The sequence below is a fragment of the Lepisma saccharinum genome, chromosome 19, assembly GCF_977018435.1.
Source record: "Lepisma saccharinum chromosome 19, izLepSacc3.1, whole genome shotgun sequence".
Classification (NCBI taxonomy): domain Eukaryota; kingdom Metazoa; phylum Arthropoda; class Insecta; order Zygentoma; family Lepismatidae; genus Lepisma; species Lepisma saccharinum.
In genome coordinates this window covers 30,947,573-30,971,996 of record NC_139247.1, presented here as the reverse complement: position 1 = coordinate 30,971,996, position 24,424 = coordinate 30,947,573, and the positions used below count along the sequence as shown (strand labels likewise).

The 24,424-nt window shown below is 36.7% G+C and overlaps 1 protein-coding gene across 1 annotated transcript in view; it reads right to left on the bottom strand.

The window, feature by feature from the left end:
• Window positions 1–889: 889 nt before the first annotated feature.
• sNPF-R (short neuropeptide F receptor) overlaps window positions 890–24,424 on the bottom strand; it is a 294,564-nt gene continuing 271,029 nt past the window's right edge. The window contains exon 3 of the mRNA XM_083140780.1: window positions 890–1,632. The gene's annotated coding sequence lies outside the window, so the exon portion shown is untranslated. The remainder of the gene's footprint in view (window positions 1,633–24,424) is intronic.

Genomic DNA, 24,424 nt, shown 5'->3' with positions numbered 1-24,424 from the left:
GACTTCTTCCTACTGTTTTGAAATCAAACAACGACAAGTAAAAATAGGATTAAGTATTTTTTTCAAATGATATATGGTGCAAATGATTGAAAGAGTGCTGACGCATTGAAAGAGCTTTAGTTGAGTTTGTATAGTTACTTTTATAATTCAATTACCTCTATTGCTACCTCAGCTTTGAATAGTTATAAAGTTGCGTAATCGAACTAACTTGACAAATTTGACCAATCAGTCAAATCACACTACTACTGTAAATGCCAAGATTAAGTTCAGTAGACAAAAATCCTTGTCTGGTAGCTACAACAGCAATATAAGGTTACAAATAGTGGTGGCGATGGGTTCCAAAAGTGAACATGCAAGGGGCCAAAACTCAAGGGGGGTAGGGCAAGGACAATTTGCTTTCCCTTGGTAGATAAGTGCAGAGTGCTTGAAAAAAAATAGCAAAACGAGAGGGAGGGGCAACTGCCCTCACGGCCCCTAATCGCCGCTACTGGTTACCAAGACGTTTCAGAAAGTCGCTTTCCATATCTCAGAAAAAATTGAGACTATACAAATGGAATGTGAGATCAACAATTCTGTAAACTCAGTTCAAATCAAATTCATCCTACATAAATATTCTTAATTAGCCCATTCAATCGTGTATGTGTATATTACAATATTACAGGTCTATCGGTGTGTTAAGTTTTGTACGAGTCAGCAAAGTAAAAAAGTATAAGTATGTATCATCATATAAATTGAAATTGTTTTCAATAAGCTGTTTTAATTTTGATTGATTGTTTTATATTTATGTATTATGGCCTTTTGTTTTTCCTTTTTCGTGAAGTTTATTGTTTCATCACACGTATGTATGTGGTTTTTAATAAATACGTACAAATTTAAAACATGGGTTCACCTTTATTCCAATATACATACGATTTGCGTTGGCACGGATATTTCACTGCTGTTTGAAGTGCATGCTTATAGTGTTTCTTGTGAAACAAAACCCAACAACAAAACAAAGTTGTAAACAAAGCAAAGCATGGTTGTAGAAAGCCATTATTCACCAAATGAGAATAACATAGCGAAAAACAAAACTGTGTGCAAAACTTATGAAACGGCAAATGAAGCTTTGTTAAGCCATGGATGATCACAGCTTAAGGGGCTCATATCCGCTATCATTGCCGTTTCACAACACAAGTAAGGTTTGGTTCCTTCTTTTATACAAAGCATGGAGCGTTTCACATTTGGAAAAACACAAATTGACAAATAAATACGTTTTAACAGTGCATTGAAACACAATCACTCGTATCTGGACAGGCACACACCAGATTCCATTCGGTTGAAAATTCATTGTTTATTGACTGCTTGTATTTTCTTAAATGTTTATACCAAAAAATAGATTAGGAGTAATGTACAACAATACACTTAGAGCCACTGTAACGTACACCATTGTTGCACGGAGTAGACACTGGGTAATCCGTCAGAAACACCACTAAACAGGTCTGCTTCCTGATTTGTAAAGCGTTAGTTCTTATCTTTAACAGATTTGTAACACATAAACAATCAATACATTGAGCTTGGTATTCCCTCAAGGATCACATTCTAATTGTTCTTCAGTTCTTCATAGGATGTCTTCAATGGAGTAGGGATGTAGTCCTGTAACAAGAAAAAAAACAGAATTAATACATAGTTTTAAATAAAATTAATGTACTATGTTACATAATAGAATTTAAAATAATACAATCATTACATAAATTGTTAGGCACATGTTTTTTTATTACATGAAATGATTTAACAAATACATTTTTATATTCTTAGTGAATACATTATAAGCATTATTATCTGATAATTACTAAACAGTGATGAATTCAGGGTTATGTCTTGAGGGTTAAATTCGCCAGGAAATTAAAGAAGTACCTCCCGAAAATTTCAGAAATCTGGCAGAGCATTTGGACAATAGCTAAGAAATGATGCAACCAAATTTACTTTGGCTCTTTTTCATTCGTTTCAATTTAACTTAAAACGTACTTCTTGTGGCTTTCGTTGTAATAAGCACCCATTCAATCTTCTTTACAATCAAAGGCGAAAGTAATAAACGCATTTTTATTTTCGTCCGTTTTGTTAACTGCTAAATTAAGAAACTTGATGGATCAGAATACGCTTCGAGCTTGTGCAAAGGTGTCAACTGGAGGGGGACGAGGAACCCCAGAAAGTTTAATTGATGACGTCATCCACAGATATGCTGTAGAAACCTTAGACGCCTTAGTTTGCTGGAAATGCAAATTATTGCATTCTATATTATTATTTTATTGATTCTCATAATCTCATTCCTAAAATGATAGTTAATTATACCTAATTATTCTTAATTAAATTGCATATAAGATTCTACTGTTTCATTCATATACTAATTTGATGCCTATGACATTCCCAAGTTAAGTTTGGTGCACCCCTCCCTCCGGAGGAATGTGGTTGGATTCGTTACTGTTACTAAATAATAATATAAAAAAAAACAATTTTTGTTTTAAAGAATGAACACAATAGAGGGACGGGATTGTGTGGGGATTGAGAAAGCGACTGCAGTTCCCAGCAGCGTGTACTGCTTCGCTCAGCCCAACTAGATTTCCGCCACTTCTCTGACGTTATGCGCGACCTTGCTCCAGAGATATTGGGACAGAGTATAGTCTGCTGTAGTTGTGTTGTTGAAGCACAAAACTTATTATTTGAGAATACCAGGAAGTGAGCTACAATATAAGAATAAAATGTGCATTCTATCTGCACGAGCAACAAATAAGAAGCAATTTATCAGCATTCTGCTTTGTTGATCCGGACTAAGTGCCTCGTCCTTGTGTTCGTTCTCTTTTCATGTTAGTCCATCAACCTCTTTACTTTCTGAAGCATCGTGGCTAATGAGGATCTGGAAGATTTTGCCCTGTTAGCTCAAAATGGAGGCTGCGAAAGTATTTGAGCTGTATGTTGCGGTGGAGAAGTTTGATTCTGAGCACTAAAATAGAATCATTTGTTTTTTTTCTGAGAAGCACTGGTTTAGCGATTTCTGTATATTTTCCATCAGCAAATTACACTGTTAATTAGCTTATACATTTTAATTTTTACTGTAGGTTGACATATAATCAAACTTCGTATTAAAAATATTTTCAAAAATTGAATTTGTATAATTTATTTTTACTGCAATATTTAAACTTCATATTCGTTAATCACTCCTTGTTTCGATCAAGTACAGTCACCAGCAGTAAAAATTAGACACCAAGAGATCCTGAAATAGCAGCTTCCCTGCAAGGCGTTGTGTGTGTTGCCTAACTCTACGGCGGTTGTAGAAGTTGTCATTCAAATTGGATATTAAAATCCACTTAGAGTTAGGGAACATATATAGTGCCTTGCAGGGAAGAGAATATTACATGTTCTAGGTGCCCCATTGTTATTGCCTGTGACTGTACAATCAATGTGAATATGAAAATACATCATCCTTTGAAGATGCCACATACCCGATCTTTGATAGTCACCCAGGGGTAACCCGTACCAGGAAGTCTGGTGCCGTCCTGGTTTCAATAACCAAACAAATCGACAAAAAGCTTTAATGAGAATCCACAACATAGTCTATCGAAGAGATTTTATTTTTTTACACTGGAAGGCTAATAAGTACTATAGCTCTCGCCACGAAAACTGTCTCGTCAAGGTCGGAGCTTCCCCTTACCTCCTCCACGTCCCTGGCACTCCAGGGTTGCCTCACTTCTAAGCTGCTCAACGAACACTTCGTATGCTGTTGAATTTGTCAGTTGGCATTCTTGCTTATTTGCAACACTGTAGGTGGGTGGCGTGACCTTGAGTGGACTGTTTTCTTGACGAGATCTCTACCACATTCATGGTGGAACTAGTTTAAGAATCTGTTACTAATGAAATAAGGATTTGACAATTTATCACTAATGTAGATCCGACTTGTTTGCAGTAGTTTTGAAATATGGAAAAATCGCCGACGACCACTCGTGAACTTTCGGCAAGGTAGTTCTCCAAGCTTTTAGTTGATTATTTATGTGCGACAGATTCCAACTTCTTACACAGTAATTCTTCTTTTCTCCGAAATTTATTGTTCGTTTATAGCTTTTCGCTCTATGAAATTTTTAAAGAATTATCTGTAAATTCTCGTCTGGAGATTTAAATGGTTTCTGCCCGGTTCTATAGCACCATATTTCTCTTCCCCCGCACACCATATTTTTTGTCAAGTTAGATATAAAATATCAGTTCCAACGTGGTGAATTATAGGCACGCTGCAGTTATTTGGGAAGGAATTTCTTTCTCACTCGTTTGCCTTAATTTATACACACACTAGTTTTCTGTCGTTAATTAGATTGATGCAGGATGAGAGGAAAAGTAGACTGCGGAATGCGCTAAAATGCAGGATATCATTCACATGACTTGAATGTTTTGACTTCAGTTGGAGTAAGTTCAGTGGCGAAGCGTCCTAAGAGAGCCGGAAGCCAGGTCTACCTTAATGTACATGTCTAATACGGATTATTTTATTACATATAATTTCATTAAACGACGCTTAATGAAAGAAAACTGAAATTGTAGGTCTTCCGATAATTACCGCAAGTTTCCAACTCAGCCTAGAACTCAATCTGCGCATTCAGCAAGGCTCGCAGAGAGTGCTTCAGCTGGTCCCATAAAAACCCATGTGACTCGTTCGGGAAAACATAATTTCAGGGGCGCATTCGCTGTAATGTAAAGAGCGAGGCCGGCCTCGGACTTCTGAAGAGTGCCGATCGTGTACGAGCGCGTGACGAAGCAGGCAGTGGACGCACAGAGCTTGTTGAAGCAGCTTTTCCATGGAAGATTCAGTTTGTGCCGGGAGTGGAGCACACCCTGCTGCTAACAAATGTGTTGCTAACGCCTCTAATCCTGGCCTCCTAACCTATCAACGTATGCATTATTAGAATTCTAACTGCAAATAATGCATGCAAGTTGGTTACCAGTGTTAAGTTTGGTGCTTTCAGCTTTTTTGAGGAACCGTTTATCGCGAAGTGTTAGCTGCTGGATGTGCCCTACAACTTTGTTGCTGATTAACTCGTTCCAAAGGAGGACGTGTGACGTATTGCTTGTCGCTTCGGCCTGAAATCTCCCTTAGACTAGTTAACAGATACGGAAAGTGGAAGGTCATTCAGAAAATTGATTTCGTACGTTACTTATTTATGGCTCTCCTCCACTGTACTATGTTATCCATGACAGTGAATGTAAGAAGGGACGAAAAAGTGAAAAGTCAAATAAATGTTAGAAACTTTATCCATGGTTCGAAACTGGGACACGTAGTTTCAGGTTGCAATAAAGCCCTTGACCACTCTTATGTAGTGATTGCTGAAGACATTTATTTCTACATGAAATCGAAAACTGATCCACTTCATATAAAAAATCACAACCAATCTGCAACACGGACACACATTTCACGCCTTTCTCCACCTGATGCAACCTTTTGGCATCGCCATCTATGTAATCGGGCTTTCAAACCCAACCACAACTTCTGCTTTATTGCCTAGGAGATGGCCGCCAAGAAACTAGATCATTAATTCTGGACGCAGATGCAAGAGTCATTCGTTCGTGATTGCCACAAAGGTTGCGGTCATGGTCAAATGGATCGAAGTACTTACCTCTATAATACGTTCTGGTTACGAGCTCAGGACATATTTTCCATCACAAGTGATGATCAAAGCTCGAAACAGGCAATATATGTATAAATATGTATATTATGTATGTATGTATGTATGTATGTATATTATGTATTAGGTCATATCTTCTTTCACTACTGAACAATTTCTTGGGTTCATGTATTTCTACGAAATGCCTAAACTGTTGATCTGCATTCATTATCCTCAGAATCGGCAGGGATTATTTGCGAAATACAGCAAGATTAATAACAAAGTCCGCACAGAGCCTTGATACTTTGCAGAATGATTTAAAACAAGAATAATTCAAGTAATGTGACGAATTTTTCGAAATTCAAATTTCATATGTTTGTCCCACAAACATATGGCCATTCGAGGTAAGATACCCCATCAGGAAAGATGCTCCACGTGCTGTAATTCAAGGAATTTTTCCAAGAATGCGCTATTTGTTATTCGTTGATATCAAGTGCTGCCTGAACGTTATCATTTGTGAAATCTCAGTTGACGCGTCTTTTTAGTTTTTTAAACACCCGTCCAGAATGAAAGTTATATTACTTTTCTACCTCAATAGTTAAATACCTAAGTTACCTGAACCCAATATGGCCTACCTAAGGTTTACAATTGTTTCTAATGATGAACAAAGTCAAAAAGGTAAAACTAGTGTTAATATTCAAAAGAAGGAACATTTCTGGACTTTTACTGAAAATTGGAGTCCGTTCCACAAACATAACATGGGTGCTGGGAAGATTTTATTAAAAAATAATGTTTAGGCCATATTGAGTACACATGTACCCTATATGGTCTAGTAATATATTTTGTTCTTTCACATAAAAAATGCAATAGAAATTTTAAAGAAAGTACCACAATGTTGTTTTTATAGGTACGTAAATATATTGATCCACTTACATTTTATTTACATAATGACATGAGATTTGCATAAACTAATATCATTGTTTACAAACCAATAAACAGTGGAGTGACGTGTCACAATTTATTACAAGAAGACTATGGATTACACATCACAGAATTGGCAAATGAAGGTCCTTTATCATCCTTGGTGAGTCCCGCACAATCTACGTAAACATAAGAGTAACAAATGTCACATTTGCGTTCTTCACGATATATTCCTATGTAGGCAATATTGAGTCTACCCTACATAGTGTTATTTTATCCTTCGTTATAAACAGGACTTTAGATTAAAGTCCAACCTAAGTACATTGTTGTAAATCATAAATTATGAGCCATCATAATATGTATCCGAGATGTAAACAGCTGTCACTTAAAAAGATGTAGTAAATAAATAATAACTTACATATGCAATATTAAATCACGTAGAACACAATCACAAGATTCAGGTATTTCGCTTCTTCGTCCTCAAGTTACTACACTATAGGTGCAGCCAACAGGTTCAATAAAGACTGTCTAAATCAGTGATTCTCAAACTGTGGTGCGCGTACCCCCAGGAGTACATGCACGACTTGAAGGGGGTACGCGATCAGCTACGAAGAGAAATGTGGAGAACATTTTTTCTACAGACGTGTAGAGCAAAAAAAAAAAACTCATTCGAAATCTATAATACGCTAAATTTGGAGCCGAATCTCCGCTTGAAAGTTTCAAGTGCACAACAAGACATCAACAAACTGTGTCAGGCTATCCAGGTATATCCTTTTCACTAGAAACTTTGAGAATTTACAATATGATCTCCAAAATTGTGCTTGGTTTGTTTGCAAACTTATTTTTCTTGTTTACAATGTCAACAACTCTGGAAAAATAAATTAAAATTAGAGTTGTTTATATACTTCTTAGCATGCATGTCTTTCACATTTTTATTCTTGTAACTGTAATCATAAACGTATTAACACCAAAATAAAATAATAAACGTAGGATTCTAATGTTTGCTTGTTTACCATAATTCCACGTACAATCCGAATATCATTTTGCTCTATTGCACAGATACACGCCCCATAAATCATGCAGGCAAAATAAATTCCCCAAAACTCACTATTCGCAGAAAACCTACTATGGGGTATATTAGACTTTAGTTAAGACGAAAATGTACAATGAGAAAACAGTTTGAGAACCACTGGTCTAAATGACATACTAACGTTATACGTTGAATTAACCATTTAACTGCTTGAAAGCAACCAATAGGCCATATTGGGTTCAGGTACCTTGCTTGTTATTTACAATTGTGGTTAATTTAGCCTTGTTTTATGTTAAATGGTGCAAGAAACCTACAAAGAAAGGGATTCCTACGAGTTCATGGCCACTTCGTCTTTTCAACGAGCACAGTACAGAGCATCTCTCCTCAGACAAAATGACAAATGTCCAGTCTATCGTTGATATTAGTATTTTTTTCTTCGCTAAGGATGGCGATATTAATGGGATCATACTGAGTGAAATATACAACGAACTCTGAGTTGAAATAATATCAGAATGTTGCATCCACGCCCTGTTTGGCGGAAAAAAGTCTATTTGCGGAACATGATCCCCCAGGAAAATAATGCACTAGACGCAACGGGTTTGGAGATTAGAATCTCCAATTCTTTGGCGAGAAGTGTAACTTTCACCCGGCAGAAGGCGTGTATGCATGTGTGTGTATATACGCTAGCGTGTTTGAGTGTGGTTTAATATAAATAAGTTAGATAAAATTACGAACTCAAAATTGTATTGTCACAATGTGTGTGTATGGGCTGGCGCGTGTCTTTGTATGTACTCGTAAAAACGTTTATATATAAACACACGCACACCACATCGCAAATACACAAGTACAAATAGATATACATAAAATGGGTAGAAATATAATCCTCGAAGACTTAATGCTAGCTCTACTTTGATCCTATTTCAATGATTATTTGATTTGGTTTATTTTACGTCACTTTTCTGCCACTTTTGGCTACGGATGAAGGATGATATGATGAAATTGATGAAAGGACACTCACAAAGAACATCCAAACCCAGGCCGGGGTTCGAAATCCGGGACCCTACCATCGTAACGCGTTGTGCTACCCACTCCACCACGCAGGTCGGCGATCCTATTTAACATAGGTAACATTAGTGATAGGAAATGCTATTTTTCATTTTTAACATGTGATGCATCGCAAATACTTCAAAAACGCAGATACAAATTAAGCACTAGAGACAGCAAAATAATAAAAAAACGCGCATGTCAAGTTTGTGTGTGGAAAGGCAGATCTGTCGTCAACGTAATGGAAGTTCTCCACAAACACGTGAATACTTCCTTTCTTCAAGGGAATTCTCTGATCTGGTTCCAGCAAAACGGCCCTGACTCCCCAGGGAGTTTTCTTGCGGCCGAAAGTCACATCCACTCACGTCGGAGCGCCAGGCGAATATTATTGACTTCGGGAGCAATTTTCTTTATACGCTGTTCTCTCCAAAGGCTTACGTGCTTTGTTTTTGGTACGTGTTCGTTACAAAGGACTTCGTGAAATGCCCCTTTTACCTTCTTTCGCAATATGTTGTTGCGCTAAATGTGTAAATTTGTTTCGTTTAGTCTAGTTAAGATGGAGGGATAATGCTGAGATGGACCTAAAGAAAATTGGTAGGGACGGAAAAGAGTATATAAATCTTGCTACAGCCATGAAACTTCGGGTTCAAGAAGGCTAGAGAGTTAGTTAGTTAGTTTACTTTAGTTATGTTATTTTTGTGGTATGATTTTTCAGTTTCAATGTACTTATTTCTATGTCTTGTATGTTGATATCATATTTAAATTAGTATAGTTTTTTACGTTATTTAATTTTCATTATACACAGCTTGTTTTGAGATACATTCTCTTACTGGCTTCAATATTAATAACAGTAATGTAATAACAGCCCTCACGATGGCATAGTGGTAACGTCGTTGCCTTGCAATGAAGTTAATACGGGTTGATACACAGTGGAGGGAAATTGATATGTACACGATATTTCAAAGGTTAGAAATGAGGAACTGGTAGATCACAGAAACTCAACTGGTAAGTCCAAGGCTTATCATGACATTGCACATGAGAAGATAATAACGAAAACTGATCATTTTGTAATGCAATCGTTATAAAGGAGAATCAACTATCCTTACGTCTTCACGTCAAGACGAGGATCGAGGAGAGTGTACCATCAAACGGGGTAACTTCGTACAGATTTTGGCATATTCTAACGTGCCCTGCAAAATCCGTGGCGAGTGACAATACACAAATTATACGCGAGGAATACTTTGTCCTTTAAAAATGTATTGAAGGAATACCAAAGAAATTCCAAAATATTAGGTGGGGGAATACGTCAGCATTTTCGTAACGATATTACTCCAGAAAAAGGTGTAACTTCGTTATCTCTTCTTACGTTCCTAGCAGGTAAAAATTGCCCCCATGAAGAGGTAAGATCGTCACGCAAAATGGTATGAATTGCAAAATGTATCCTCTTGTCAAAGTAGTGACGTATGTGTGTCTTTTATTCTTATTTTATTTTAATTTGTTATTGGTTTTTCAACATTGAAATCTTACAACGTGTTTCAAAACAAAACAAGTTCAACACATGTATCATAAGGAAACAAAGAGCAAGGTGTTTCGGTACAAAACATAGACAATACAATCAGTCATCATCTTCACATGCCTCACATCTATCGGTCTCATGACGAAATTACCCTCAAAGAAGAAGTTACCCAGTTTGACGGTAATTTTTAAACTTATTTTTTTGTTAGAATAGGGTTGAGAAAACACAATGTTTTGAACGCCATTAATATTTTTTTTAAAAATGAATTCATATGTAATTAGTAACATTGTAAAGTTACTCTCTCGACACATACAAACCAGGTCGGTAGACTAGGGTGTAAAGTGGTCTTCTGTTGAACTCTCAACCGAAGTTCTCGAGTTCGAGTCTCGACCTGGGCATTTGTTTTCTTTCCAATTTCATATAACCGTCGTTCATTCTCACCGTAGCAATTAGCCAACAATGATAGCAATAAGACGTAAAATGCCTAAAGAAAAAAATGCACATACTATTCATACACAATTTCTTAATGAACTCAGAAATGGCCAAAATGTCACTTACCATGTTTTACATCCGAGCCCTTCAATTATCATTCCTCTACATTTTTCAGAAGAAAACACTATTTTTAATTTTCCTTACCTTTTAGATTACATATAGTGAAGTTATGTGAATTTGTGTAAAACCCGAAATCAAGAATTAGATTATTATTGTGCAGGATTTTATTACACAGAAGAAGAAGGAAATTATTTTGCTTACTAGTATACAATCAATAATAATCAGAAAGTACCAATAGGTTATTTCATTGCTACGATTGATTTGTCGGTATAGAACAATTTGTTTGTGTGTCGCTCATGAATAATTCCAGAATAATTCATGTGTATCGACTCGTTAGAATGTTGATGCGAATTTATAAATGGACAAGGTCGACCAAAATATTTACGAGCGATTTGATTTGATATTTTGCAGGTCTTCCGTTCTGCTAAATTGCATTTTCGTGTTTTTACTTTTTTGTACGGGGGAGGGGGCTATCAAACATTAATTATATATATATATTCATGGTTGACATTCTATTGTTTTATTACCATAGAACGACGGATGTAGCCGCCGAGATTACTCACGTCTCGTTAGAATAATACTTCAGAGCATTTTTCAGTTAACTAAATTTTGTTTTTATTATTTCTAATAGTTTTGAATTATTCATTCGACCTGATTGTTAACTAGAACATATAATGGATCATGGATGAACATTCAAAAAGTACCTCATGCATATTACCTATATAAAGATGCAACTTCATTATTCAACTCGCCAAATTTCATGTTGAAAAGTTTCAAATGATAAATAATTGTTGGCGCAGATGCCTTTACAGATACCTTACAATTGAAATTTTGATGATTCTGGATGTTCACATTTGTCATTTCCAAGTATATAATCAGTTTACTTGAGATATATTGTTTTATTTCACTTCCAAAGAGTATGCTGCGCTGTTTTGAACTGGTACGGGAAATGCTCACTCCACCTCATTTGAACATTGTATCTCACTTTCTGAGATACCAACAGTTGACTGCTTAGTCGCTCGGGTGTCCAACTGACACGCAGGAGAACCAAGTTCGATTCTTGGTTTGTGTGATGTGAGATGGCTGGTGTGGTGTGTGGGGTGATTTCTTGCCTTGTCCCTGCATAAAACAGTTCTCGTGTTCACCTGTCCTCTAATACATGAGGGCCTTACCTGAGGGCATCCCTCAAGTATAAAGGGGGAACTAACATATTGGGGACTACCAAAAGCAAATTATCTATGAAAAAAAGACGACTCTTTCCTAACTGAAATACTACTTTATTATTTCCTGCTCAAAATTGACAAGCCGAAGGCAGTGTGGTAACATAGTTCCGCCTCAGGTGTTTCTTAATAAAATAATTATTATTTGCTGTTATACGATAAATAAATCATTGTGCTATGTTAAGTTCTGTGTAGATAGACATATAACATATTCATGTTATCACTTTAACTGACATGCCTTAAATTGATACACTTCGCATGTAATTGGTTTCAGATTGATACACAACTTATACACTTATAGTTCTCATACACAACATCATTTAACACAAACATGTTTACGAGTTTCCCTGCCCTCCTGGTAAAAACCGTGCAGTCTTAGTTTCTGAGTTGCCTCACAGATGGCATGGAAATCAAGTTTTGAAAGCAACTTTTTCTATATAACTTCTTTACTTTGTAGATTTAAGTTTTAAAACTTGTACTGTAATAGTATATTTTAAGTTTCAGAATAAATATTACCAAAAAAATTTACTTGGGTACTGCAGAGTGTGTATAATTGGTAAACACACAGCTTTTGGAATAAGAAATTTAAAGAAAAATTATATACAGGCCACACCATAGATATCAAAATAGCTAAGGCTTTGATTGATTGATTTGTCTCATTTTACTTCGCTTCTTGTGCCACTTTTGTCTAATTTGCGAAGATAGGGATGAGTGATGATATGATGAAATTGATGAATGAACACTCATACACATTCGCCAGGATTCGAACCCGGAACCCCCGGCGCAGTAGCGCGATGTGCTAACCACCCCCACGGGGACCGGCAAAATTGCTCTAACCTTCTACAAGAAAATGCAACATTCGGCCTGACAGACAAAAAAATTGATTATTTACTGTTATTTTGTGAGACAGGGAACACACTGGTTACATATAAAAGTACCGAGGAGGCATCCTGTCAAGACTACACCACAGATTTAAGATAAATATGTTGTAAATGCCACCACGGAAAACTGCTTGCAAGGGTATAAAAATAACATCCATCCCTACTAAAACAAAACAAAACCGCATATTCCATCACTGTAGACACCTGAGACGACAAAACCCAAAGATGTGTTCTTGAGAAACACGATTCAGCAAGACACGTGTTCATTTCCAATAGAATCCCTGCTATCTAAAGCTCCTGTCCGCTGTTTTGTCGCATCTCTTCTCCTCTGTGGATGGGAAACCACAACCATCTGTTTTCCTCTTCAGACAGAGACAAGTCCTGGAGGCTCCAGATTTAAATTCTGTCAGGAAGAGAAACGATGTTTACTCTGGCCGGATACAAGGGAAATTCAACCCGTGTCCTCAGATCCACAATGTTGTCGGCCCTACAGCAAATAAATTTGATCTCTGCTGCTTTTTTCTCGCTTTCTTACCACAGCTCTTTTTATCAAGGTATTTATCTTTGAAATTCTTGACGCAAATTCTCAGGTATTTCTTAACCATGCACTTTCACAGAAAGCATGTACTGAAATTTCAGAGGTAAAGCATATTGTGTTTGTTAGGAAAAATGTCGGTCCATTGCTAACGGTGAGAAATCACATTATATCTGTCTGCATATCCGTAATCTCAACTAACCTATATTCGCAATCAATCATTGTATATTGCACCTTATCTCATACTAATATTAGGCAGGAATGTATGTAGAGTGATGTATTGTAATCCTATCTTATGATCTAACTTACTCTGTAAAATTATTTTATGCATGCATGTTAAATACATGGTGTTGTATTAAGACGTAAATCTGCTCACAACACTTAAATAAATGCATTTCACTTGAATTAAATTTTCAATTTTTGGAGAAGCCAAAATTTGATTGATTGATTGAATTGCTTTATTTTACTTCGCTTCTTGTGCAAATTTTGGCTAATTAGCGAAGATGAGGATGAGTGATGATATGATGAAATTGATGAATGGACACTCAGAAACATCCATGCCCAGACCAGCATTCGAACCCGGAACCCCTATCGTCGTAGCGCGATGTGCTAACCACTCTGCCACGTGGGCCGCCAGGAAGCCCAAATTTTTGTGTGTGTTTAATTATTATATCAATACAGATGAATCGATACTTTTCCGGTGATTTGATCTTTTGTGGGTCTGCGCAAAAATGTCGCGTGGCATTCTTACAGTCTACTTATTCCGTAAATTATTCAAAAATCCAAGTTTCCATTAATTTTACACAATGAAAATACAATCGCAAACTCCCGAAGCTGTGAGTCCAGACGCCAAAGCCTCCTTGACCGGTAAGGGTGTAATTGTCGGTCTGTATGTTATGCAAAATTCCATGTTTCCATTAATTTTACACAATGTTTCGTGGAAACCCTGTATATTGTGAATAGATTAGATGTATTTTTAATATTCTAGTGTAATTCTTGAAAATTTTGAAGTAAGGCTATAATAAATTGATACTTAAATTACAAATAGTTTATACACACTAATATTACAATTTTCAAGCATCGGTATCGAAATCAGTGAGAATCGGCATCTGTATGAGTATCGGTTCAATTTGTTATCAACTCATCCCTAATATAGGTGATATATAGGCTATAGGGTGTTTCATTTTGTAAGGCAAAAAATAAAATGTGAAATTTTTGCAGACTTTGCTTACGCCCCGAGTCTCAATGATGTAAAAGATATATATTCCAAATTTCAAGAAGATTGGATAATATTTAGAGGTTGCACACTTTGATCACTTTTGTACAAGAAGGCAAAAAATACGATTTTTCAATGTTAATAATTTTTATTGGGAAAACTAGAAATTACAAACTTAAAATAATAATAAAACTAGACACTAAGATTAATAGCTAGTATGAGAGGCAAAATATGTGTTATATTAATCAACTTTGAACGATGCAATCCCTTCTTTTGTTCGCTTGGTGACGACGTTTCTGCGATGCTCGACTACCCTCAACAAGAATTGTTATTCTTGTTCGTCCCTGACCGATTCGTTAAACTTTTTTATCAGAGAAATTCCTCTTTCTGCGGTGTCATTGACCACCTTAAGAGCGTTCACATGGCTTCTTAGAGAATCACTACCGTATTCTGTCACGTCGTGGACCCCAAACAATTCAAAAAAGTCTTTGTTTTATTAGTAACGAAATGGCTCAGGTATTTTCCTTCAAAAACTAGGTTTTTACCCTCTAATCGTTTCATTTCCTTTTTCTTTGCAGGTTTGGTTTCTAAATTTTTAGTCATATTTTCCTTATCAGCCTGAGTAATGCGTTTGTCCAAAAAAGCCAATCCTACGTTTGTTTCTGACAGATACCAAAGGTGTCTCTTAGCAACTGTGAGAGCACTTTTTTGACGTCTGCATCTGGGTAAGTGCTCAGAAGCTGTAGCATATCCAAATCATTCTTTGGAGCCCATCGACTTACAATTGCCTCGTGCCAAAAGCCAACATATATGAGGCTGACAAAATGTGCAACCCGTTTCATTCCTTTTAATTCTTGTTGAGGAATATTCAACTGTTTAGTGAAGAGGACAATTTTAAGTGCATATATTATCTTTGACATACCTTGCTTGATGCAGAGCTCCTGCGATCCTGAAACTGAAGTCGTCTTGAGACCAACCTCCTAGGTACAGGAGTGAGAGTTGAAATAACTCTTTGTAGTCTACTCTTGGATAACTTCCGTCTTTTAGGACATTTTGGATGTAGTTAACCATTTTCACTCGTTGTTCTTCTAGAAAGCCTTGAACGGAACTTTCTTCATCCAACATTGTCGTATGTGACTTCTTATCAAGTGAAGCCCACAAACTTTGGAACTTCCGAAAAATCTGGATGTCAGGACCACTTGATGGTACGCCACAACACTCCTCGAACACTCCTTTCAATATTAGTTCATGGGTGTGATGACGGCAAGCCAACCACAACAATGTTCGTCCGAATTCCCTTTCAATTCTGGTGCATGCTCCTTGGATCAGTCCTGTATTAGATGCTGTAGTATCGAAACACATACCGATGATATTGTCACGTAGCCCAAATCGGCCCACTTCCCGAATAACTACTTCAGCCATCAGCTCACCGGTCCTTTTCAGGGCAACAGGTACGCCAAGAAAATGCTCAAAATCTTTGCCAGTCACTAGAACTGCAACTCTATCTCCCAAAGTTTTGACACTCCCATGGGCAACTGAGGGCAACAGTTTACTATCCCAATGCAAGAATAAATGGGGAGGATTTTCAAAGAGTGACTCTTCGATTTTCTTTTCCATTTTACTTCTATTGATCGCCCGAGCTCGGTAAACGGTAGCTGGAATTACGGAAATTTTTGAAACATCGTGGCCAAGGCTCTTTGCAGTTGCTATAAATGAAGTACTTGCTTGTCGAATAGAGAGCTGTTCTCGATCCCAAGTAGACGTGAGTGTCTGATCAAGAGGTTTTAATCTAGGACTTGAACGTAATTGTTTCGTTGCTGGAGGCGAAAACTCAGCCTCTTCGTCACTAGGTGCTAATGATCATGGAGATGAATCTTCCAGTATAACTGTCTTATTGATTTCAGCGATAGCTTTGTAATGTGTATTCTTATCTGAATCATTTTTGTCTTCTTTTGTACACTTAGTTCTTATTTTCGAGGCGAAAACCTTGTCTACTCCACTCATTGACGAACTCATACGATCTTCTCTTTGTGACCTAAGAAATTCTTTATCTTTTTGTGATACGCTAGTCATGTCCATCACATTTTGCCGGTAAGTGTTAAATAACTCGACGAGATCACCTTTCCAAATGTGCCGTTTCACATTTGCTTTATCCGTGTTTCTCGATTTCTCTTTACCCAGATTTTGGTATTCTTTGTACAGCTTCTGTATACCGGCACGGATATTCTCCTCCGTCTTAACAGGGATATTTGCTGTAGTTTAGTACTGGTAGATTTATCAGCATCCGAAAGTGTTTCTTTCATTTCCTTGTGATGGTAAATATAAACTAAAAGTACTTGTTCCTCTGAAGGAAGTCGAGCTCCTAAAAACTCACCACTAAGCACCTTTTCTAGCAGCCAAATTCCTCTTTTGGTTCCCATTTTAAAGTTCCATTAGTACAAAGCACTTCAATATTAGAAATTTCACTCGTTTGAGATAAAAGTGATCAAAGTGTGCAACCCCTAAATATTATCCAATCTTCTTGAAATTTGGCATATATATCTTTTACATCACTCAGACTCGGGGCGTAAGCAAAGTCATATAAAAATCACACCTTTGGAAAAATGAAACACCCTAATAGGCTACATATAGTAGAAACAATGAATTGTATATCCCTTATGATGGAACCGATTGTGATCTACATACAAGTAACTTTTTCATGCACTTTGTCTCATAACAAGTTATCCTCTCCTTCACGAATAACTACAAGTGACAGAAAATAAAATTCAAATGAACGAAATTTATCACAAATGAAAGAAGATTGGTAGCCAGAAATGACACCTCAGTGATGTGTCATTCAGCAGAGAGATAAAAGTTTGGTTTGAATGATTGATTTGGTTTATTTTACTTCGCTCTCTTCTTTAATAAAAAATCGTGTATAAATGTGATAATACTCCCACCCCACCCCCTCTCCCTCTCTTGAATAAATAAGCCTCTTCTCTTCTGAAAAGTAATAGTCGTGCAGTGAATGTTTAAAATAGTAGCTTTGTTTCCAAAATGTGGTTAAGTGTGGAAGTGAAGATAGTAGATTATCTTTTATAATCTGTGTCCAATTCAGGGCTTCCTAACTAAAGAACTATGGAAATTCCGATTAAAACAGTCCATTTCTGGAACTTGTCCATACCCGTTGGATATTTCAGTTAAATGTCTTCCAACTAAGGGAGACCTACTAATTGCCTTGGGGAGAATGAATTGGCGTCTCAAACTGTTGGCATTACCACAGACAAGGGTGTATATATACTCTTATCTGTATAACCTAACCTACTAGCAATAGATCTGCAACATACTCAAAATATATTAGAGGAAAGAAGAAACTTCCCATAAAGCTCTGTACTTTTTCTAAAAATGGATACACACATATGTACATAGTAATTCAGGGTATCGTGCATCCACAATAGGAACCTCTGAACAACCGGTCCGGAGTTAGGAGCGTTCCACTTCAAACATTCCACGTGAAAATATTAGTTCCTAAATTTGAAACTTGAGTCATGGTTCCTGAAATGGGACGTCCTGACTTCGGACACAATCGTTTAGGCAGAACACCAGTTTCCAGCACTTACGTATAGGGAAAATGCTATTGTGTGCATTTGAGAACGGGACAATGTGGCCTGGAAAATCAAAACTTCTGGACAAGTTGTTTGTCCAGCTCCAAGACAACTAAGGTCAACTTCTGGAAGAGTGTGCTGAGGCATGTGAGACGACTATTTTCGATGCAAAATTAAACAACAAAACAACACAGAATCGGTCACCGTGACACACATATCACTCTAATTACCTGAATTACCTGAATTATAAAACGGTCAGGATAAGTGCCTACAGTCGGAGCTACTAAGAATAAACCTAGGAGGATTTGTTTTCAAGCACCTGAAATGACGTGACATAGTACTACGGTGATTCAGAATATACACATATATTAAAACACAGATATGCCCTCTTTCACTCTATCTTTCATTCATACACGCATTCCATGGCATATTGGGACAATATTGCAATTACAAATGTTAAATTAATTAATACTTTGACGATACTCGTGTGATTTCTTGGCTACATTGCCCTTTACAATTTGCTGTTTAGGGTTTTAAGTGTAATGCGATTAATTGTGCTTTGTGCGAACCCTTTTATCGTTTCTGGAGGTACAATATATTTCAATTAACTATTGTTTGGCTGTTAAAATATAACTTACTTTGTTCTATATCGTTGATTTTGTCCGCCGGAATAAGGATGTCTAGTTATGCTATAGCACTGAGTTAAGTTATGCAACGATTTACGCAGATTCACGGTAGGTTGGTGACCTCTCTCTCACACACACACATGGTTGGATCTTACCTTCGCTGCATTCCCTCTGACCTGGGTAGGGTGAAAGTGGTCCTACAGTTTTAGAAGGTTGTCCACACTTTGATGTTGTATTTCGCGGTTATCCTGGTCGGCGAAAGTGGATCACTCGGCAGTTCCATATGGCATCATCGGATACTGGCTCACAAGTTCACTTCGTTGGCACGTTCATGACGGTACTCGTACACTTTCGATTCTATACGAAAACTAGCGCAGTTGTAGGTCAGTCATTCGCTGTCACTCGTACGTAGAGATACATGGCTTAGGCGTTGAGACAAACATACGTAATGAGACGTTCGCGGTTTCAGATGGACACACGTGGATATTAAATGTTATTAACTTTGGTATTGACTGTTATACACTTCGGTATTAACTTTGCTATCAATTGTTATTAACTTCTACTAACTTAGGGCGTTGTCCCGGACGATTGACACAGGTGGACGTGTCTGGTGTTATTCTCGCATAACCACACGTATGTACACGGATGCGTTGACGGCGAGGGGAAACGACCCCCTAGGTCTACGTTGCTCTACTCCATGGGTTTAAACAATCACTCGTTTTAAAAAGACAAGTTCAGATCACGGGTCTGATCGCGATTCGGAGCTAGGTTGCGCGTAACTCACACTCCGGTGTCGATTCTTGGCAAAACTGTGTTCTGGCTATCTTCAAACATCCCTTTTTATGCTAGATTTGAACGTGGTGACGCTCTAGCCTCTGTGTTTAGGTGTCTATTTATTGTTTTTGGTGCTTTGACCGTTGTACTCCTATCCTGATCTGTGCTAATGCCGTTCCTTGACCTCTGCTAGCAGCCCCTCGTGCAGAGATTAGGCTAACTCCTCCGCTATTGTGGCTCGCACGTCCAGCGAGGCCCCTCTCAACGGGATGCCTATTGCATTGTATACAGTGTTGGATTTTTAATAATTTATTACTCCCGTAGTTCGGTTCTGATTATGCTGAAATTCTGGAATCTGTACTTTCATGATATGGTCTTCCGCTGGTTAAAATCTCATCTAATTCGGTCCAGTAGTTTAGAAGTTCCCCTTTTCCTGTTATTCTCCATATGAATGCATGTAAATTCAGGATTCGGGCGAAAAACAGTGGTTGAGCAAGCACGCTTTGGGTAAAGCATTTGCTAGACATCTTTATTCGCGACGGATTTTAATATTACCTATTGTAATTAATTCTTAATAACAGGCAATTAGAACTAACTAACTAACTAACTCTCTAGCCTTCTTCAACCCGAAAGATCATGGCTGCAGCAACACAGGCCTTCCATCTGTACCTATCTTGAGCAAGATCTATATACTATTTTCCATCCCTACCGATTTCCCTTAGGTCCATCTCAACGTTGTCCCTCCATCTTCATCTTGGCCTTCCTACAGAGGTTTCCCAACAAGAATCCTGTAAACCCCTCTTTCCTCTCCCGTTCGTACCACATGGCCTGCCCACCTAAGTCTTCTTGATTTAATTATTCTAATAATATCTGGACATGAATACAAATTATGTAGTTCTAAATTATGTCACTCACCTGTCTCCTCATCCCTTTTAGGTATAAATATTTTCCTAACATCTTACTTTCAAATACTCTCAATTTATGTTCCTCTTTCAATGTAAGGGACCAAGTTTTTTATCATACTAACAAGCTTCTTAGGTATTCCAAACTCGACTAATATATTAAATAATTTATTTTTTTCACCGAATCATATGCGTTTTTGAAATCAATGAATAGCTGATGGATATTTTGATTATATTCCAACTTTTTTTCAAGTGTCTGTCTGATGTGAAAAATTTGATCTGTTACGTTTAAATCCACATTGATAATCACCTATAATTTCATTAGCATATGGCGTTAGTCTTGTTAAAAGAATGTTAGATAATATTGTATATGTTGTTGAGAGTAGAGAAATTCCACGGTAATTATTGCAGTTCATTTTATCACCTTTTTTAAACAAAGGAACAATTATGGATTCTTTCCACTGTTCAGCGATTTCTTCTTTATTCCATATTAAACAAATTAATTTATGAATTTGACATATTAATGAATTTCCACCATATTTAATTAACTCATCTGGTATTAAATCAATGCCAGGTGCTTTGTTATTCTTTAGCGTTTTAATAGCATCTTCAACTTCACTCAAGTTAGGTTCTGGAACTAAAGGTTCTGCGTGGGGGAATTCATTTACTTCTGATTTATCTCCTACATGGACATTTAAAAGGTCATTAAAGTAGTTCTTCAATCTATTTAGAATATCGCTTGGGTCAGCTAGAAAATCACCGTCTTTATCTTTTATCAAGTTTACTTTAGGTTGCCACCCATTTCTAAACTCATTTACACCTTTATATAAATCTCTGATATTTTTATTTTTGCTGTTTGTTTCAATTTCGTTAATTTTGCTTTTCAAGTAATCTCTTTTTTTACTTCTAAACGTGCGGTTAACTTCTCTCTTTATTCTATTATAATTGTTTAGATTTGTATCATCAGAGTTATTTAACCACCTAAGTATAGCCTGATTTCTTATTTCTATTAGATTATGACATTCATTATCAAACCATGGCTTTCTTTTTCTCGGTTTATGGTATCCTATACTTTTTTAGCTGCTGATTCTATTGCATTACGTATGTGTTCCCAATTCTTATTTAAGTCTGTTTCATTTATATTTTCATCACCATTTAAATCCTTCAAAACATCAAATCTATTTGACAGTTTAATTTGGTAATCTTTCTTAATTCTTTCATCAGTAAACTTTCCTGTATCAAATTATAGAACTTTTAGATTTTGTTGCTTATGATTTATCACTGAGAGTCTTTCTCTTAATTTAGCAATTACTAAATAATGGTCACTGGCACAGTCAGCACCTCTATGTGTACGAACGTCAATTATACTAGTGTGCCTTCTCTTATCAATGAGAATATGATCTATCTGATTATGAGTTTTACCGTGTGGAGAAGACCAGGCATATTTATGGATATCTTTATGATTAAAAGTGTTACTTTTCACAATTAAATTCTTTGAGGTTGCAAAAGTAATCAATCTTATACCATTATCATTACTTAATTCATGAAGACTTTATTTACCAATCGCGGGTTTAAATGTCTCTTCTTTGCCAATCTGTGCATTACAGTCACCTAACAGAATTTTCATATCATACTGAGAAAATTTATCTTTGGTATTATCATCTTTATCTTCTGTTGGTGCATGTATGTTTATTAAAATAATTTTGCACCACCTACCCTGTAAAACTGCATATGATATCCTATCATTAATAAATTCTACTGTTTTAAGAGCCGAGATAATTCTATTATTTATGAAAAAGCCTGTTCCAAAATTATGATTTTCAGTACCACCATAGAAAAAAGTATAATTTTTAGTTTTACAATTCCCTTCTCCTGGCCACCTAACTTCCTGGACAGCTACTACATCTAATTTATACTTAACTATCTCATTAACTGTACACTGAAATGCCCCAGGCCGGTAAAGGCTCAGAACATTCCAGGTACCTAATTTAATATCCTTATTCCTAATGTAGATCTTATCCTTAGTCCAGGGACCTCCCAAAGTAGTCCCCACCCGGAGATCCGAACGGAGGACTATTTTACCTCAGGAATATTTTACCTTGGGAACATCCATGGCCTTATATTGCTGTTTCTTGACATGTCTTTTTACAGTGCAGAGTTTTCAGCTCTACGCCTAACCTCCAATATGAATGGAGGAACTACTACACAAGACAAACACAAGCACATTAGACAGCACAATTACTACACAAGACACACACAAACACATCACAACTATAACACAATATAAACACAAACACATCACAACTAATACACAATATAAACACAAACAAACTACACACCACAACTACTACACAAGTCAAACACAAACAAATTACACAGCACAACTACTACGCAAGACAAAACAAACATATTAGACAGCACAACTACTACACAAACATACTAGACAGCACAACTACAACACAAGACACATACATACACACCACCGATACTACACAAGACAAACAAAAACACATCAGACAGCATAACTACTACACAAGATAAACACAAACACACTAGACAGCACAACTACTACACAAGACAATCCCAACCACACTAGACAGCACAACTACTACACAAGACAAACCCACATACAAGCACACCACAACTACTAACAACTACTACACAAGACAAACACAAACACACTAGACACCACAACTACTACACAAGACAAACCCAAACACACTACACAGCACAACTACTGCAAAAGACACACAAACACATAACAACTACTACACAAGAAAAACACAAACGCACAACTACTACTACACAAGATTATGAAAAAAATTAAATTCCTCACAGTAAACAATATGGAATACACAATACCAAAAAATTGGTGGAACATAATAGGCCTATGTTATTGAAGGAGGAACTGAATATCCTGTATGGCTAGAAAACAAATACGTGTCCTACACACATCTAACTACACAATTTCCGACAACGTGTGCACAAAAATATGGGCATAAAAATCCCAGTATTTTTCTCTCGTGTTAAATAAAGGAATATTAATAGTAATATAGTCGACATCCATGCATGTAATCAACATGTTCAATCAGCTAGGTTCGTACTTAGCACTGGTTGAACTTAAACATTTTTGCACTAACATGTAACTGAGATTTGTATTACATACAACGCACAAATTTACTTGTAATTGATCAGGAATAATCATTTTTAATTTGCGATTATAATTATTAATCTTACTATGAAATAAATAAATTTACACGACCTGTTTTTGGAATTACTTGCTCATTCAAATCCCCAAAACATAGGATCACTCTTTTTCACCAGCCTTTTCAGCATCGCAGATTCAGGTCTGTAGTATTTCGAAGGACCGTTTATTGCTTATAACGAAGAAAACATCTTACATCAGGAAATGATCATTCTGTACTCCATTTCGTGTGTTCAGTTTCTGGTATGGTTTCCTATCTGCATAGTACAACACTAGCGCATAGATTTGGAATTCGTTTCGTGGATAAATTCACCTCTTACTGTCGTTTCGTCATCAATTAGAACAATTGGAACAATTAGAACAATTACCTTTTACCAAGATTTGACCGTTATAGGCAGATTAAAATTATTGTGACCCATTTCACCATGTTTCGGAGCAATGACATTTTGAAGATTGCTGTTTTAAAACCGTTCCAATAGCTTTACACTGTTCTGTGTGAAACAAGAATTGCCAAATTATTTTCAATTTTGGTATCTGCTCAGACAGATTATGTAATCAGTATAGCAGTATATTTTGAAGCTTCTTGTACTCCACATCATTGTCCATTCCTCCCATGTTTTCTTGTAGTACGAACTTAAATATTTAGATTAAACGAACAAATCATTGTGATACAAGGTTTTAAGATTCGGCCAACATCCTGCACTAACATCCCTACGCACAGCTGGAGCAAATGACCTTACCAATTGATCCTAATTGAACATCCCGAACAATGCTTATTTTACGCAAATTACGCACGTGCG